Raw genomic sequence first — 19,087 nt, 5'->3', positions numbered from 1 at the left:
CAAAAGGAAGAAAGCCGTTGCTGCAGGAGACCACTTCATGGTCTCCTGCTTGGAAACCTCTGCTGGGACAGGGACTCAGACCTCACCTGGTAGAGGAATTACAAGGTGCAAAAAATAGGGCAAATGAGGATACTGAGGTTGTATTTGACTAAAAAAACTTTCCGTCAACATGAATGGTCTTGTTCAGAGTTGTCTGTGTTGAAATCCTCTTACCTCACATGCACGTGCAGGATGGGTAGGTCCAAGTGGCTCAAGGAATTTTTAGACCTACTTACTTTTCCTCCCTATTCCACCAGGAAAATCAGGACTTGCTGCAAATCAGTGCATTTACTGTACAAGTAGCTAAGGGGAAGGGAACACCTTGGTCCATTTGAGTCAGGCAATGTGGGATCACACACTGCCCCCAAAGAGCCCACAGCCCATGTTAGGGCTGCAGACACCAGCAGACTGACATGCTGCACATCAGTTTAGTGCCAGCAGTGTCTCAAGCTCAGCTGGGAAGGAGCTTTGTTGGGAAGGACAGGAGGAGGGAAGGGGACATGAAAGGAAAGGGCAGGGGAGGCCTGGATATGAGAAAAGAGAAAGAGAAGGAGCTATGAGGAGTAGGAGAACACAGCCAGCCACCCCAGGAGAGCCTGTTGAGGATCACCTCTGGGCCAAGGCATGTGACAGTGCGGCACATCTCTGGGCACCTCCTCCCACAGCTCTCCCTCCCACAGCAGCTGAGCCAGTGTTTGCTCCAGCTGCCCCAATCCCACTGGAGGCAAAGGGACCTCCTGCAACACACCTCTGAGGGGTCTCTGTGGACTCTGTGGATTTTTGCCATGCTTGCAAATTCAGCTATCTAGGAGGAACCAGAGCTTTTCCATCTCCCTCCTTGTTAGCAAAGCCTCTATCCCTGTGGACAGTGGTCACTGTTACTGCTCTGAGACCGCTGGAAATTTCACTGGAGGGCAACGCAGTAGGAGGTCCCATTCTCAGTTGCACTGCTTCCTGTCAGCTGCCACAGAACATGCTGCTCTCTCTTAGCCTGGGTTAGTGCAGCTAAAGATGTAAAACATAATGGTTTGAAACTGAAAGTACTCCAAAGTCACAGTGCTAAGCCCTGCCTTCGTGAGACAACTGCAGTTGTGTGAAGAACGTGTGGTGTCTACTGAAATCCAAGCATACCTGCTAATAAAGATCATCACACTGAGCACTGACAGGCAATTCCAGGACACTGGAATGAAGTATGTTCAGCTGGTTTACATGGATCATTGATGAGCAGACAAACAGTGTCTCTGCAGGCTCTGATAGCCAACTCAAACCCATTCTGATGCACAGGTGTACAGAAAGACAATGCAGCCCCTTCCAGACAGCCAAGCACAAATGTGGAGATGTTCAAGTCTTGGGCCAACTTGGGATTGTTATTCACCAGGGAAACCTGAAACTAAGTTTAGCACTTATCTGGAATCAATTCTTTTGCCCTTACTCTATAAAAGTCAAGCCTTTTCCTTAATGAAAAAGGTGCTATGCACACTAGCTTTGCCTTTTCTATATTTCGACTTAAGGTATCACTGCCTGTATTTAATAGTTTCACTCCTGCAGAGCAACCTTCTGAAAAGGTCAAAACAAAACACTGGGAGCCAAATTCATCGCTGGTACAACTCCATTGACTTCAGCAGCATTACACCTGGGATAGATCCAGCCCTAACTGCTTCCATTACGGTAAGTGGAAAAGAAGTGTGCTTGCTGTCTTAACTTTACTTTTCAATTGATCTGTTCTGTTCTACTCTGTGTGTTCCATTGCAATCAATAGGAATATATCTACCAGAGAAAGTTACGGCACAAAACATCTAAATAGCTTTTAAAAAACTTGTCTACTCGGTTTATAATGAGCGTCAGGGAGATGAGAAGGTAGCAGGCATTCAGCCTGCACTCAAGTGCTTTATCTTTTAGAAGAGGATAGATGTAAGCAGCTACCGTAAGTATTTTTATGTATAAGCTACATCATAACCAACAGAGATCTTCCTAGAGATCTCCTCTTGACAGTAGGCATGAGCTGCCAGTCCTGAACAACAATGTCAAACAGAGCACAGTTATTACAGGGATGGGCACTATAAATGTTTATAAGCAGTTAGATTAGGGGGAATAAATTTAACTTCTCTAGGACTGTGTTCACATTCATCATGTTCTGCTGTGCACCACACCAGCCATGCTGATAGACTCCTTCTAAGGAGAGGTAAGATTATGGGAATTGTATTTGTATTTCCAGTGTTTGCTTTCCTTTCCAGCCCTTAAAACCTTCTTCGGTCAATTCTTTACATACCATGATGAACTTTAACACTGTACCAGTACCCATTGCTCTGGCTGAAACACCACCCAAAGCACCACTAGCTGAGCCATTTTCTAAAAGGTGATCCTGGAAACATATCACAAATCAATCTTCTGGATTCAGCTTTGATCATTGAAGATGTTACGGAATGAGATGACATTACCAGACTAGACAGCTCTCAGCATTGAATTGTAGTCATGGTGCTCTTTCAATTTGCCATTTAGCATTTCATTTAAATCTTTGGTGCAGAAATATCAGAAGTATCTATTAATGCCTGCCATTATTCCAGGTTTTAATTTTTATTGCATTTCAGTGTCATGCATCCTTGCACTGCAAGCTTCTGAAAGACACTATGGACTGTGCCTGGCAGTGTGCAACACCTCCCAAACTGGGATGTGGGATGGTGATGGGTTTGACCAAGAGATGGAACAAGCAAAACTAAACTGCAGATGCTCCAGCACATACATGCTAACATTTTTGGATGTGGGACTTGGATTTCGAGACCATTTACTGAGGGAGAGCCTCATCTGTGCTGGAATGTTAATGTGCTCAACTACAGCCACAGCACCTCCTCTTCTTAAGGAGGCTGTCCAAGGTGGTCCCTGAAGGCACTAGAGAATATCCATTCGCTATCTCTCCCACAAGATAAAGACCCTCTATCCCAAACTGGCAACTTACGCACTCTCTCACTGACTCCCAGGTTGAAGGCTGTGGTGTGAAATTCAGTACCAACTCTGCCACATAGACACTTCATCATTTATCTTGTGTCAGCTCAGTCAGCACCAGTGACCCAGGTCTCAGGTGCTAATGGCTGTCACTTAAAGGTTGCTTTTAATGTAGAATCAGTCAAGGAAAAAGCAATTCTTTTAAGAAATACTACTGTATTGATTTAGTTTGCATCACTGGAATGTCTTAGCATAATGGATAAGGCATTCATGAGCAGGGTGCCACAGTATTCCCTGTGAAAACAATCTTCAGATATAAATAATGAGGCAAGAAGGATTTGTGAAAGGGGATTTTTCTGCTCTTCGTATTTGCTTGCTCTTCTTTTAAGCTGGGTATCATTCACTTTAATGTACATATTCTGAATAGCTATGCAACTGAGAGTAATTCAATTTTCCCACCACAATCAACAAGACGTTCTTCCCTTGATCACTCCACTTCGTACATTACTTTGTGGCCACTTCAGTGTCAAATTCAGTCTTCCCTGCAATACCCAAATGCTTCTAACACAATTTACAGCCTACTTAGAGACTACCTTCTTGGAAATAATGTTAATCAGGATAATTTCTCCTCTTACTTTAAGGAGCTCTTGATTGGGTGCTTTCAATCAGCTGTTAGCCAGAGTTACCTCAGAATTTCTCAGGTTCTTATGGGGAAATGGGACAATGCCATTTAGCAGTCAGAGAGCATGTTTAATGGATCACGCTCATCTCAGGGAGGGCCTATGAAACTCTAATTTGTCAGGTTTCATTACATTCAATAATGACTCTAATTTTCCTGAAGTGTTCTGCTCACTAGTAAATTATGTACCATAGTTTTGCACCCCATTTTCTCTGTGTATTTGGAAAAATTGAAGGCATCTCGTTCTCCACGGCCACTGCCCAGAAGGGCCTGAAAAAGAGGGGTTAAGAGTTCACCGTCAGATGTATTTATCTCAGAAGCAGGTATAATTCTTAGCAAACAGCTAAGTGTCAGTGCAAAACCAAGCTGATTCAGGGTAATAAAAGCACTTCTGCAAAGCTTTTAGGCGACACTATATCCCTCACAAGCCTTCTCCACCCCTGTGTCCATTTTATCATCCGATACCATCATTACCTTGGCCAATCTGCACATTATTTCCTTTCCAAATGGATCGATTTTAAACCAGCTCATCTGCTAATGCTCGGTGCAGGTTTGGGTGATTCTCCTATTGTTTCAATTATTTCTTTGAGGAAAATTCAATCCGGTTAAGCAAACAGCACTTTCATCTCGGCTGAAGATGTGAGAGCTGTGGTCGCCACTGACAGATCAAGAGCTTCTTACGAAACCCTCCTTTCAGCTGTAGCACCCTCAAGTGACAGAGATGTCCCAGTTTAGCTCATTACAAGTAATAGACAGTGTTAGCTATAACCCAGCACATTAAAGAGTTGAGCTATTAAAATTAACCACATATTTCTGGAGGAAGATGCCCCATCTCAGCACATGATCTGGTGATCTCCCTGGTACTGACCTGCTGTGGCAAAGGAATGGCTTCCCAAAGAGCAAAACAAAAGGCACAAATGGCTTCACCCCAAGTTCCAGCTAGTTCTGCTTTGGAGGGAAACACAGCATTGATCGAGATTCAAAACTGAACCTGTCAGGTTTTCTCAGATGTCTTTGGAGATTTGGCTTGGCAGTCCATAAGTAATGCAGAGCGTGCAGATGAGAAAGCCCCAGGGAGAAGAGAGTGATCACAAAGGAATAAATAGAGCAAAATAGATGATCTTCCATTTGCTGCTTGTGGGGCAAGTTCACTGTACTTTCATACCTCTTCACTCCAGGATAACAGTGCCTACATGCTTTCTAAACAGAGACTGAAGTGGCTCTGTTCACAGCCATTCAAAATCCTCTTTATAAGGTACTATACACTGAATGGGGGCAAAGTAATTTGATTATATATGTCTGCAGTCACATTTTAAACCCTACAATCATCTCCCAGGATAATTTTATGTAAAATTTTGTCAGCTATCCTAAGAAACAGTGTTTATCAAGATTTGCCTTTCACAGAGTCCAACGCAGCATTCCTGGAAATAAACACCAGCTCAGTCAGATTCTAATTTGCAGGTTTGTTATGCCAGCACTTACATGATTTTCCCAGTCTTGCTCAGATATGCATGAAGGGCCCAAAAGAACAGCCTTACTGTAAGCATGAGACCAAAGAGAGTCACTTTCTGTTCATTATTGCCTTTAATACAACAGCCTGGTGCTGGAAAGACCATTCTGTTGCCACCACTGAAATCCTGAGCAGAAGACATAGGTTTCCTACACCCGGCACTTAGAACTTGTCCAGAATAAACAAGGAGGACCTTAACTGCAAAAATGTCACCAGAATCCCAGTCAGATGACAGAGCACTGTTTAGCACTGCTTAACTTGAATCCTTCTAGTCCCCAAGAGAGTAGCTACTGGGGACTAGGAAAATAGCCCTGTTCAAAGCAAGGGATTCAAATGTCTCTTAAACTTGTAAATGGCTGAAGCTGAATGCAGACTTTGTGGCTCTGCCCATCACCAGATATCTAGAGATGCCCTGGTATGCCAAAGCAGATACAGTAAATAATCCTACTATTTCTACATGGCATTATCATTCTTGATTTGAAAAAAGCTTTTCAAGTGAAACATGCTTTGCGCTACCTGAATGCACAAACAGCTTTCTGTCCTGCAGTGTTTTGCTTAAAATGCTTCAAATGGGCCTTGGTTTCTGTGCCTGGGGCTGATATACACTCACTCATACCAGCAACTCCTAGGCTGGAGCCCTCTTTGAGGAAAAAGCCAATTTGTTGTTCACTGCTTTAACATCAACATAGCAAAAATCAGAGCACTTTTGAAATATCCCCCATGATTGTGTTTGTGGCTTGGGCACTTGGGAAATTCACACCACTTTGAATGATGATGTTTTATTGGGAGAACATCAGAAGTAGCAAGATGTCTTATATTGACATATTGGTTCCACTTTGCTAGACATACAGGATCAAAGTCAGCCCTGGCAGAACTCCATAACCTTCAACAGATGGGATAAATTTGGCCCCATATGCCCATAGCAGCTGGGGACTACAATTGTTTTCCTATTTTCAGCCATATTTTGAGGATACAGAGCCCGATTTTCTGCTTGCAAAGCAACTTGAGGTTTTGGCATATGTGCAACGTGAGGCAAACAATTTGTATTATCATACATGGCCCTGGTATGATTGTTAGGGTCATCTGCAGCACATACCTAAATTTTAAATTAAACACGTGCTATAAATAGCCTAGGAAAATCAAGCTAGAGATTATTTTATCAGACACTCAGCAATCTGTTTGACTGGCTTTCCTGCTCACTAGACATGGCATCAGAGTCCATTTTGAGTAAAAAATTATGCTTTCTTTATGTAGCTTCTCGTATCATCTATTGTCTTCATATAGAGAGAAGCAATTCGTAAATACCATTTCACATTCCACACAACTTGCTATAGGCAAGTACATTACTGCTTTGTTCAAATAAATTTACATAAATCATTATTAGAATGTTTTATTTTAGCAACTTTATTTTGCTCCCAGAGCACAAATAAAATGTGTGCATAAACCAGAATACTTTAGAGGGAGTTATTCCTGGATTGCTTATGAGACAGTAGACATTTCTACCTAATTTTTTCATTCATAATGTAATTTCTTTAGCTTTCTCTGTATAGTTAAAAGCTGTGCATCTAATTTGCTGGGGTTTCCCTGGAAGTGCGCAATAGAATAGATGACTGTGCTGCAATCTGTTCATCCATCAGCCAGTGCTTCCTTTGACTCACTCTGCATTCTGCTCAAAACACTTTGTGGGAAAGGCCAGGAACGACACGAAGTCCCACTTGCTGCTTGACACGATTATATTAGGAGTAAACTGTTGTTGTTAACCAAAATTTGCAAATAAAGTCACTGGAAAGGAAATCTATTTCTAGCAAATATTTCTGTGTTTGGATTAATTGAACAGAGCTCTCAGAGTCCTCGCTAGCTCAGATTTACAGCTCAGCACCCATCCATGCATCTTGTAACGAAAGGCACTGCTCTCATTAGCATTACTCAATTACAAACACACACATCCTAATTGTGCTTGACTCACGGAGCACAAGGAGCGACTGGAGAAGAAAACCAGCAGCCACAGTCACCCAGTAACTGTCCCTCAAGCCCAGCCCTTCACCTTGCCCAGCCTGGAGGCACAGTGGAGCAATCCTATGGCTGGCTGTGCCCTGGGCCAGGCTCACATCCACTCGCTAGTACCACAGCTGGGAGCTGAACAACAACCAGCACCCAGCAGCTCTACAAGCATCCTGTCCTGCTCATCTCCACCCTCTGCCCAGAGTCAGCCTGCAGGAGCAGTCCCCAGCAGAGCTCCCTACATGGGCACTGGTTTTGAGTGACCTGGCAGGCACAGCCAGGTCGACCTGCGGACACCAGGTCTACAAATCTGGCTGCAAACTCCCTGATAAAAGCCCAGCTGTGGCTTTTCCAGCAACGCTGCCACAACTCCCGCGGCTCCCTGGTGTGCCACGGGATCTGGCACCTCTGCACTACAGCTGTTACATGCCATAGACTTGATGAGAACTTCTGCATGACCCTTTCTTCCTCCAGCAAGGCAGCACACCACGTGTCTGCTGTCACACTTACTCCACTTGCATGTCCTGTTGTAGGCATTGCTGGTATGTCTCAGCTGCCAGCCCATCAGTGATACATCAGTTTGAACAGACATGAAAAATGCAGCAGAAGCAGAGACACAGCTGAGAAGTCTGTATCAGCATTCAATGCAAACACCACCTGCCCTTGTGGTGTTTCATCTCACTCTTGATCTTGGAGATAAACTGGAGTTGTGCAATCTGGAACTACATCTGGGTCAAGCCAGGGGTGTGGGAGAGGTTTAGGCCAGAGAATGCTCTCTTCCAGTGCCTCACAACTTTGTGTTAGCCTAGATAACTCTGCTATTTGGGATAAAGGGTGGAGGGTGACTGCAGATAGTGGAAAAACCTCTTGCAGGTCCTTGCCTTTCTCCTTCCTGAGCATTCCTGTCCTGAGAAATGAGCAGAATTTCATGCAGAGCAGAAGAACCAAATCAAATCTCTGCGTTTAGTTAATCTATGTATACAGCATATTCTTATGGGTCTGGCCAGATCTGTTCTCAAACTAGCACATCACAGAAAATTGCATCAAATACAGAGGCTTTCCATCCCACAGCCACGGTAATACCATGTGAATAGCAAGTAACTGAGTACCGGGAACCCAGTGAAGCTTCAGTAATACAGCCATGGAAGATGGCAATAATTTATCATCTCTGCTGTAGTCTAATCCCAGATGCACCATTTGCTAATTTATTTCCATATGTACCTGGCAGACAGATTAATCAGCCATCTCTCTCTGAAACTTAGATTGCACTTTATCCCTTTAGTAAGCAAGCGAAAACAAATGTACACAGCAGAGTCAGAGTCCCTTACAGAGGAGCTTTGTCAACCTTTACAGCTTGTGGTTTCCTTTTTCAGCTTAACAATGGCTTTTCAAAAATCTAACACCCAAATCTACTTCCACATCAGTGCATTTCTCCATCTACTGAAGTCTCTTTGCTAACGCTGGTGAAAATGAAGGCAGATAGAGAAGGCACATCCCTTAGATTTCTAGAGTCAGCTGGAGAGAGCAGCACAGTCCAAGGAGAGGGCAGCAGCCCTGCACCAGAGCCAGGGCCATCCCACAGCCAGCAGGGACTCCTCTGAGCCAAGGAGGCTGTTTCTCTGCCACGGTTTGCAGAGTAGCAAAATCAGGATAATAATATTTTACAAAACATTTTGAGCTCTGCTGAACTAATTACTATTATCAGCAGTAATGTGCTTCTGATACACTTAGCCCTTCTTCTGGAAAACTCTGCAAAGGGGCCGCACTTGCTGGAGCTGAGCAGCTGTTAGCACTTCAGTGATGTTATCGGTAATAAATACAGCGTCAATTCTACGCCTGGTGCCCTTTAAGGATCTGTTTGCAATCCACTCTTTATTTTGATTATAAGACATTATCTGCATTAAACATAATTAGTCACATTATATCATTTGCCAATCTAAGCGCAGTCACTTGACAAGGCAGGATGGAGTTGAATGAAAGCGCAGAGCAGTCTGAAGCCCAAGGAGATGAAGGGAGAGGGAACTGGCACAGACCCAGGGAGGACACGGGCTCAGGCATCCCCCAGCCACAGGCTCTTTTTGAGAAGGCTGTCACTGGCATAGCCATGCTGTGACTCTTCCTTGTGTCAGAGGCTGAACAGGCACATGCAAAATGTCATTATCAAACCACGGAAGAGCAATAAAATGATTGCTGAAAATGAAATTATTTATGAGCTTCAGTACCCTCGTAACAGTTATAATAATCAAAATACATAAATATTTGGATATGCTACTGACAGATGGTGTATACTGGAATAATCATACAGAATATGTCAGCTTTCAGAATCAGCTTATTCCAGAGTTGGCATGTTCCAGGGCTTTCTGCTACTAAAATAAGCACCTGGTATTTGATTCTCCAAAAATGTATTTTCACAAACACATGGGTGTCTTTTGATAGAAAAGCTACTGAGCCTGTCAGCATCCACATACAGTGCCCAAGTAACAGTGTGCTGCCACCAGCTTCCTCTGCTCTGCCTGCCTGTCGGTTGCAAAGGCAGTGGAGGCTTGTCTCGTTAGAGCTGGGGTTGTCAGGACAGAGTGACAGTGCCTTGCCAAAGTGCATCTGTGCTCTGGGTTTGATCCACACACTGCCTGTGAGACAAACTCTCATTTGCAATCCCAGGAAGAACAACCCAACTTCTTTTGCCTGTGCTCCTGTGTTGGCAAGTTTGAAAAAATCAGGGCTTTTGGAGAGCTCTGGTTGGAAATTAATATTCATTAATAAAGATTAAAACAATTACAGTGGACAAATATGCTTATTTGTGGTGGGCATCAATGAAGAGGTGGCCTGTGCCCTGGTAAGAAACCCACATGAGGGTAACAGCCCCAGGGGAAGGGAAAGAGAAGAGCAAAGGCCATGTCCAAGAGCTGCCCCTCCTGCCCCACACCCAGGAAAGTGCAGGACAGGCACACACATGGCAATGGGGATGCTGTGCCTGCAACCCCACAGGGTTATCAACCAACAGCAGCCTCCTTACTCCCTGGAGGAGACCCTTCCTCAGGTGGGTGTCTAAGCCATCACTGGTCCTCAGACTTCTCCAGGCCACATCCTCCCCTCAGCAACTCTGAAACATTTTGGCCATGATCCTCCCAGGTAGTAACTCCTCTCCACCAATAACAATACTTCTGGAAAGCTGTTTACAGCACCACATAATAGGCCATTTTAGCAGACAGTAAACAGACAAATTTTAAAGATTAATAGGCATTCATTTATTATGTTACACTCTCCTCAATTTTCCCAGACAATCAAATTGGTAAATTAGAGCCATAATTTTCCACCAATTAATACCAGATGTGACACATTTTGACACTGAAAGAGTAAATATAAGAGAACTGTCAAATACTTCATATTCCTAACGTAATACTGTCTGAATAGAAAACCTAAAATCTTCATGCCTCAGACTTATTCTGAAAGTCAGACATAAAGGATGCTGATATTTCTAACTACTGAATGTTCACATGCTGCACACTAACAGTTGCTAACACCTTTCCCAAATGCATGTTGACTAAAGAGCCCAACCCCAAAGCAATATTTATACCTGTAATCCAGTATAGGACATACTGTCACAACATCAAAGGAGATGCCTATAAAAAGAAAGAGAAAATGCCAAAGACAAATGGGGATTATTGCATGTTTTCAGTGCAATAGAGGACAATGGTAGTTACCAAAGCTTTTAGAAAAGAAAACAAAATACAAAAATCTTGGTTTAGTGCTTCTCTTTTCCAACAGTTTCTAGACTAGGACATTCCAGCATCAGTTCCAGGCCAGTTTGCAGAATGCCACAGTCCCAGAGTTAGGCTCTGTGTTAATACAGCTGATCAGAGCAACCAGGTCAGAGACCTGCTTGGCACACCTGAACTGGGAGACAGACCTGCTTTCCATGGCCCTCTCAGTTCCCCCAGCCAGGCTGGACCCTACTCCTCAGAACCCAGAAGTGCTGCCATCACTGTGCTAGTATCCAGAGAGAAGAGACATGAAGCTCTGGGAGCAATTAAGGCTCGTCTTTAAACTCTGATCAGCTACAGTTTTGGGGAGGTGGGAACAAACCACAGAACAGCTCTCCTTTACTTCAATTATCTCCATACTCCCTTTTTCCATATAGTCCCAGGCAGCAGAGATTTTTGATAGGCTGAAAGTGACTTTGGAAAGAAGGAAATATCCCCTTCACATACCACATGCCCCTGCCAGGCCCTCAAGCAAATCTACCTATGAATTTTCCCCATTCACACTGTGGAGATGCACTGGGACCACACAGTCTATCACCAGTGTCACAGAGCCCTCACTCCATCAGTTGTCTGCCACAACCTCCAGTTATCTCTTCCCAAATGCACCAGGCAACAATTTCTGCAGATTTCAGGTTTCACCACACCTTACAATAAAAGGGATTGAAAACTGGAGGATGCCTAGAAACAAGAGGTCTTTTCCATTGGTGGTTGCTTTGCAACCCGAGGCAGCAGGCAAAGATCCTCCATAATTACATCCCATTGGCAAAGTCAGTGAAGGAAAATGCTGTTGGGTGAAAATCACTTTCCCTCTTGTACCTCACCATGCTCATGAGGAACAGCCTTCCCACGCACAACCATATGTCATGTTTTGCCAGCACAGCCAGGTAGCTGACAGGTTTCCTAGTGCCAGACTTAACTGGCCAATCCTGGTACTCAATTCAGAAATTTTCTTTCTTGATTAGAAGACATGGACTTTGATGCATTTTGACCCAAATTAACTGGCTTCATCAGGCTCCAGAAAAAAGCTGGACTGGAAAGAGGCTCAGTTACAATTGCAGCAACATTACCAGGAATCTGCAGAAGGATCCCAGCAGGGTTTTGGACACAAAGCAGACAGTGAAAAGCTACAGTCAGCTGGCACAGGGGAAGACCATCCCGACTGGCCCTACAACATTTGTGATGGGATGAAATACAACTCAAGGCTCCAGAGTGATTACACAGCCTGCCCTAGCCTCTGTAGATGCTTTCCTGGAAAGATATGAGAATAGGGCTTGAAGGAGAATTGGAGCCCAGGCAGGAATATCCCCCTTCCAATCTTTCCCCATAAATAGGCAGTGGGGGGCAGAGGGGAATGGACTTTAAATGGTTTTGCAAGAGGAACCCAGATGAAAGCAAATCAGCTACAACTGAGAAAATCCAATCTACTTAACTGTCCTGCACAGAACTAATTTTGCCTGGTGCAGCTGTGACCTTCACGAACATCAGGTCAGTAGCAGCCTTACTATCTCCAAATGAAGGTAGAAGATAGCTGTCCCTGAGCAGGCCTCCACAATGTCAGAGAGAAAAGAGCTCTTCTATAAAGCACAGTGTCTGGATCAAGAGGCATGTTACAGAAAGATTACACTGCAAATCTAATCCCCTATCCCTAATGCTCAGCAATCTGATACGTGAACCCGCCTTTCATCAAAGAGCTGGCAACTGCAGTATTGGGCAATCTGAGCAATGGGCAGGGAATGGGGTTGCCAGCTATACCAGCCAGCTCAGGCACAGGTGGATGGCCACACCAGCTCCTCCAGGTAAGGAGTCCTTACACATATGCTCATCCAGGTACACATTGCAGCACATCTGGTCAACGAGTTTTAAAAAGGGGCCTTAATATTTCCCATAATACTAGTACAAACCATCTCCTGATCATCTTGTCTCCAGTTATTTGCAGAATGCCCATCAAATCTGACTGATTTCAGTCTTTAATGTTCAAACTGAGTTTTAATAACCTCATTTACTCCTCCCAGATAGGGGGACACAGCACAGGCCAGCTACAGAAAGAGTCTTATCCATGAAACTTTTCTACCCAAAAGGCAGGTGCACACAAAAGGTAGCTGTGCAGGTCCCACCTGCACACAGCAGAGGTCCTGGTCAAGGGAACCAAATGACTTGTACCAGAATATGCTGGCCAGTCAGTGCTGCTCAACTGAGGATATGTTATTAACACATGCTACTGGTGTCACCCCTCACCTTCCAATAGGCACCATGCAGGACTAGGTGGTGAGGCTACAAGGTTTGCACTTCTAAGCTCAACAGCCAGAAGAAAAAGCATCTACCTGTCATAGTCTTAAATCAGGAATAAGCTCAAAGCAAGACAATATAGAAACATTGTTTTGAAATCAGAATCAGGCACATAAGCTACATGAAGTTGCTTTAAAGTAATGCTTTAAAGTTGCTTATAGCACATGGCCTAAAAAAACATTTGGTGTCTGTGTCTTCCCTGTAGCAGTGATCTCAGAGTGCACAGAAACTACCTGTGTCACAGGCCAATGGTTTCAACCAGTGAAAATATTGTTACATACTGTGAACCCCATTTAAGTATCTGCAAATAGTAATGGGAGATGTAAACCTCTTGTCAGGAAGTATAAGTCTGCTATATGAGGAACTCACATCACCAGTAAAAATTTTTAAGTGGTCCACAGTGGAAAGAAGTGTAAAACCACTGCTGGAGATGCCTCTGTAATTGGCTATGGGACAGAGATTGACACATATCTCTGCAGCTGAAAAATTCATTGGGATGTTGATAAAATAATTTGGCCAAAGGGAGAAACGTGCCAAAAGAGTTTCATCTTATTTTATTCATTCAGTTCCTGTCACTTCAAGAGAAATAAAAAGCAGAGTCGATCACACGCTCCATGCCTGCATGGCACATGTAAGCACAGTGCTCACCACCAGCACTGCTAGGATAGCTGTGACCTTTTTTGTTATCACAGCTCATTCTTATCGCACCATTTGGTACCATACGCTCTTTTTGCAGGAGCCTGCACTCCTGCTCTCTGAACACAAATCCCAGACTGTCATCCCCAGAGACAGGGGCACCACCAAATCATGGATCTCTTGGCTTTGCAGAGAGATGTGTGCTAGTGGCTGTCTGGAGGTGAAAGCTGAACTGATTAAAACTGGCACTAATTCACCAATGGAACAAACTACTAAGGGAAGCAGTGATCTACATCTTGTCACCTCCGACATGCCAGGATCCAAATGCAGACAGCATTTAATAAAAGACCAGTTACTGGATGTACTTCTCATCTGTATTATATAGGGTGTGATGCTCCCTAGCATAATGAGAGCTTCTCCACTTCAGATCTGGGACTCTGTGACTCCTTGTCCACATACACACCAGACAGACTGCTGTGCTCGTTTCAGGATATAGAAGAGATGTGAACCATTTTGGACTTTTTCCAAATCAGTAAACCTTTTTTTTTTCCTCTAGCAATCTCCAGTCTGGAATTCCTCTGCTTCTGTCAGAGGAGTTCTTGGTGACTCACATGTGGATTGGGAGCTTTCTCAGCCCACAGCTGAAGGCAAGGGTGTTAAATATTTAATAAAGAGACAGCTTTTCTCCCAAATGTTTTGGATAAATAGCTGCTGAGAGAAACCAAAATACAAAAGGGTTTTAGCTGCTGGAACAAAAATATCTTCTTCCCTTTCCAGCAACCCAGCTGCCCTCACCTGGGCTCTCTCCCTGGTGCTCACAGCTGTCCCCAGCTCCCACTGCTGGCCCATGACTGCACTCAGGAGGGAAGGACACTGCAGCCAGCCTCCTGCAGCCTTACCCATCCTGCAGCCAGCCTCAGCCTCAGTCACTCGAACTAGAAGGAGGAGAAGGAGTAATTGTAGCAGAAGTTTTAGCTGTAGTCTAAAAGCTGCTCTGGCCATAGAAGTGTGGTGCTCCTGGCTGGGCCTAGCTGTGCTAACAGCTGTTAGGCAGCAGAGCTGGTAACAGTGGAGGGTGTCTGGGGAGTTTTACCCTGGAACTGCTGCCACATAGCAAGGCACGGGAGACATGCACCCTCACATCATCTGACTGGTTTTTAGTAACAGGAAACCAGTGAACATTCAAGAATTTCTACTTTTTAACATCCAATTAACAGCAGTATTAAGGAAATAACTGGAACTTCTTAGATCCATGGTTTCCGACACATAATTACCTGCTAACTTTATTCTGTATGACTATTATGTGACTGTGCTCTTCATTTCCTTTCCATAATTTCTACCTAGTTAAAACACTGCAAGTTGGAATGCAAAACAAGTGAAAGAAAGGATCGAATTCTTGGACAGTGAATTATAAACTCTGTTTGGTATCTGCCTACAGCCACAGCAGGATGAAATCCTTATTTAAGCATCAAACAGGATTTATTTAGGCATTCAGTTATCTCCGCTGAAGTATCAAAACAGCACGTACCATTGTGCTGCTAAACCCTATCAGAGTTCCTGCCACATAGGAATGATAAGAGGTATAGACACTGGGTCAGGATTTGGCCACTGCTCAGCTAAAATAGAGAAATGTGCTTTCTCTGTGGCTGTCCTCTAGTTTCATCCTCTGCTTTCAACTCGAGGAAACACACAACCATCCTCAGTGTTAATATGTAGCAGCTGATGATCTCCAAAACCCTGGACTTTTCAATAAAAATCCTGAAGGTGTTTTGCATCAAGCCATCCATAGCACCACTTCTACCTCACCGGTTCAGTTGCTGGGAATGTGAAAACTGATGAAAGTCAACTTGTGCAGCCATGAGCAAAGACCTGTCAGCAGGGAACCCTGGGCTTCGGGCTGGATTGTCACCCGAAACGTGCTGTTATAAAGGTTACCTCTGGCATTTATCATCCGCAGGGTAAGCAGCAGGACTCCTCTGCTTTGGTGAACCTTCTTCCAAGCCAGTGGCACTGCACGGAGGCAATCAGCATGTCCTGCATCGTTCCAAAGCTGCCAACATCTGTCAGGAATAGTAAATTTTACTTTACCTTGTTTAAGTGGAATGGGTTTCCATACAAAAATATGTAAATAATGCTAAGAATAATAAAGAAAATTATTTTAAACAGCACGGCAGCAATTAGCCACAGTTCTTACAGGGATTGGGCAAACACCACAGTGCCACACTGCTACCAGCTGCAGCCCCAGCCCTGCCATCCACGGAAGGAGGGTGAATTGGACATGAAGGCTGCATGGCTGTACTGGGTAAATTGCAGGACAGGACCCATAAATAACACTTCCTGCTGGAACTCACATTTTAAGACTGAAACTTCATGCCAAATTGAGCCAAAAAACCCCCAAAATATGAAGAAACAAACTTGAAAGGTTGTTACTGATACAAACCAAACACAGGAATGATGACTAACTCAGAAACATCAAATAGAGGTCAATGTCTGCCTTTCACTGAGCCTCACATAAACATGCAGTCCTTTCTACCCATCTCAGTGGCTGCTTCAAACAAATGAAGCTCTTTGAGATATTTCACTAGACTGAAATCACAAATTCAGATTTTGCTTATGCCTTGCTTCTGCTGCCTGTAGTCTCCCCATCCTGTTTCAGTACAGCATGTAACTGCAAGCACAATGGGACCAGCCTTTCTTGCCCCATGGTGAGCACTAGCACTGAGTGGGTCAGCAAAGATGGTCAGCAGCTCCTAAAAAGTGAGGTGTGCTCTTGCCCATCAGTAACCAGCAGACAGTAGCTAAATATCTGCAGTTATAGGGAACAATTAACATGCCACATAGATATGCAATTCCTTATATTTGAGGATCTCTATGTAGGAATGGTTCACCTTTCTATAACCTCTCTGAAGACTAAAAAAACAGAATTTTCCCTCCCTGATCCCCTCCCTCCCCAAATCTCTAATTTTTGCCCACTTGACTCAGAGAAGGAAACTTTGCTTGCACTATCTTCAAATATTAATAGTGAGCTGCCAAGGCACATTTCTTACTGTGATGCACTTGTATAGCTCTGAGTAATTCCCACTGGCATTAATGAGAATGGCTTATATAAATCTCTTTGCCTCATCCCATAATCACGATCATGGCTTTAAAGAGAGCGATACACAATTTCTGTGTCTCCCCATTGCAGGACAGGACATTTCCCATATTCAAATTCTCTGTACATCCCAGGGTAGTCAAGCTACACCAGTCAAACACCAGGTTAGGGCACCAACCCACACCTCTACCTCTCACAGAGGTAAACTGCAATAACTTTCCTGAGGATACTGTTTTCCTTGCCTGGATGTAGCACATTGTCTGAGCTATTCTGAGCAGGTGGTTCTGCTTTGGGAATTTAAATTCCTGCTGGAAGGAAGAGCACAAAAATGCTTATTTTTGTTTACTGTAACGTCTCATTATAGCAGTTACCATTATTATAATTTCACGGCCCCTTTTCCCTGCCAGGAGAGCTTAGAGGGCTTTTTTGGTGAAGGAAAACCTTCCATCTCACGGTGACTACCTTAACTCAAAGTGCTCATCTGAGGGCAATTCAAAGAGGGGAGACAGCATTTGGTACCAGCAGGTGAATTCCCAGCTCTTAGGGGCTTGTGGGAGCTGTTGGCTCCTTCCCCACCCAGATGACCTCCTCAAGTAATCCTGGGAAGCCCCTCTGAGGGCAAGTTTTCCCCACTGGAAAAGCCATTGGGATGCTGCAGCTCAGCACTGCCAAGCAGATATGCCTGTCTAATTCTGAAACAACTCTATTCTTGTACTGCAACAATGCCAGCTCATCCAAGTCCAATTAAACCCCCCAAGAATGATTCACAGCAAACTGAACCATATTTACTTTCAGTTCATTATCGCACTCACAACTGGTAATTTTGGAAATTCTGAGTGCAGCAGCAGGCTACAGGCTGCACACCTCTTGCTACTATACGTGCCTGAGAGAGATGTCTCTCTTTTCTTTGTCCTCCTCCCCATTCTGCCTCTTTAGAGGGGAATTCAGGCAGCAGAGAACTTTAAAAGCTCGGATGGTATCTACACCACAAAATCCTAAGTAACACACGAACCAGAGGAAAAGCCATCTTTAACCTGCTGGACCAGTCCCAGGATAAATGTTTGCTCTAGGCAAGGACAAGACAAGTAGGTCCTTTCGTATTTTTTGTTTAATATCCTTTTAACGCGAGCCTGGACTGGTGCACAAATGAGCACAACTGCTCAAATGAGTCATACTTCTTTTTTAGGGCCTTGTTCTGGCAAAACTCCCACTGAGCTCAGCAGGGGTTTGGCAAAGTGGGAAATGAGGAACAGCCCAGGACCCAGATCTGTGGGATGGGTACATGAGTGCTAGGCAGCGTTTGATTAAATAAATCCAAGTTTATTTTAGAACCAAGTTCTAAAATCTGTGAATATTTGTAATCTTCAAAAATGGCAAAACAATACAATTTAAACCAAAATGCTCAGCTCAGAGACAAGACAAAACTGGTGCTGAGAGGCCAGATTGCATCGTTATCAGTTCTTAAAGCTCATGGTACCTTAAGTGCATTTAAAGGATCATAACTATTACAGCCCAATTACCACTGGAACCCCAGAGCAGGTGCACTCATCTAAACCAAAGCCTCAGAGAAAGCAATTCAAACTGAAATTGCTACAGGATTTTCCAAGTGTGAAAGGGACTTGTTGAGAGTAATTAAAGGCTCCAGGATGCAAAATAAAAAGGACATATCTTATCGGGACAGCCAGGAAAGAAAGTACCATCTCCAGGTACTGATGGCAGGAGGTGAGTTCCCAGCAGCCAAGTGGCCACCCACAGAGGGCCAGGGCAGCCAAGCTAGTGGGGTAAGCAGGGGAATTTGTTTGTGTGAACCCTGTTTGACACCATGCCTTTTTAACAAGGCAATTAATGTGGCAATTACTGGCTAATGAGCATGCTGTCTTCAGGTAAACAGTCTCCACCACGGGCTGGCATGGCCAAGGAAGACCACAGCAGGCAAAGGAGGGTGGTGGCTGGTAGGGAGATCACAGCCGTGAATTTAGGGTGAGATGCTTTGGTGTTACCATCTGAAAGCACCAGGAGGTTTTGGGGAAGGCAGAAACCAGCAGCAGAACAAAACAGACAGCAGTGCTGAGTCACACGATAAACTGGAGTCAAATAGAACCCAAACAACAACCCCCCAAGCAATACAGAAAATGGAA

General features: G+C 44.2%; 2 protein-coding genes across 9 annotated transcripts in view; one reads left to right on the top strand and one right to left on the bottom strand.

The window, feature by feature from the left end:
- Positions 1–19,087, top strand: part of ZC3H14 (zinc finger CCCH-type containing 14) — a 503,257-nt gene that overhangs the window by 443,481 nt on the left and 40,689 nt on the right. The window lies entirely within an intron of this gene.
- FOXN3 (forkhead box N3) overlaps positions 1–19,087 on the bottom strand; it is a 209,453-nt gene that overhangs the window by 155,893 nt on the left and 34,473 nt on the right. For 6 of the 8 annotated variants that reach the window (XM_085061575.1, XM_085061580.1, XM_085061579.1 and 3 more), the window contains exon 2: positions 15,791–15,915. The exons of 1 other annotated variant lie outside the window; for it this stretch is intronic. The gene's annotated coding sequence lies outside the window, so the exon portion shown is untranslated. Of the gene's footprint in view, positions 1–10,746; positions 10,793–15,790; positions 15,916–19,087 lie in introns of all 8 variants that reach the window. One more of the 8 variants, XM_085061576.1, reaches the window with a different exon arrangement.

This window comes from Lichenostomus cassidix, chromosome 5 (assembly GCF_008360975.1).
Source record: "Lichenostomus cassidix isolate B80296 chromosome 5, HeHo_3.0, whole genome shotgun sequence".
NCBI classification, from domain to species: Eukaryota; Metazoa; Chordata; class Aves; order Passeriformes; family Meliphagidae; genus Lichenostomus; species Lichenostomus cassidix.
Note: the sequence above shows the minus strand (reverse complement) of the source record. Positions and strands in the feature narration are given on the sequence as shown.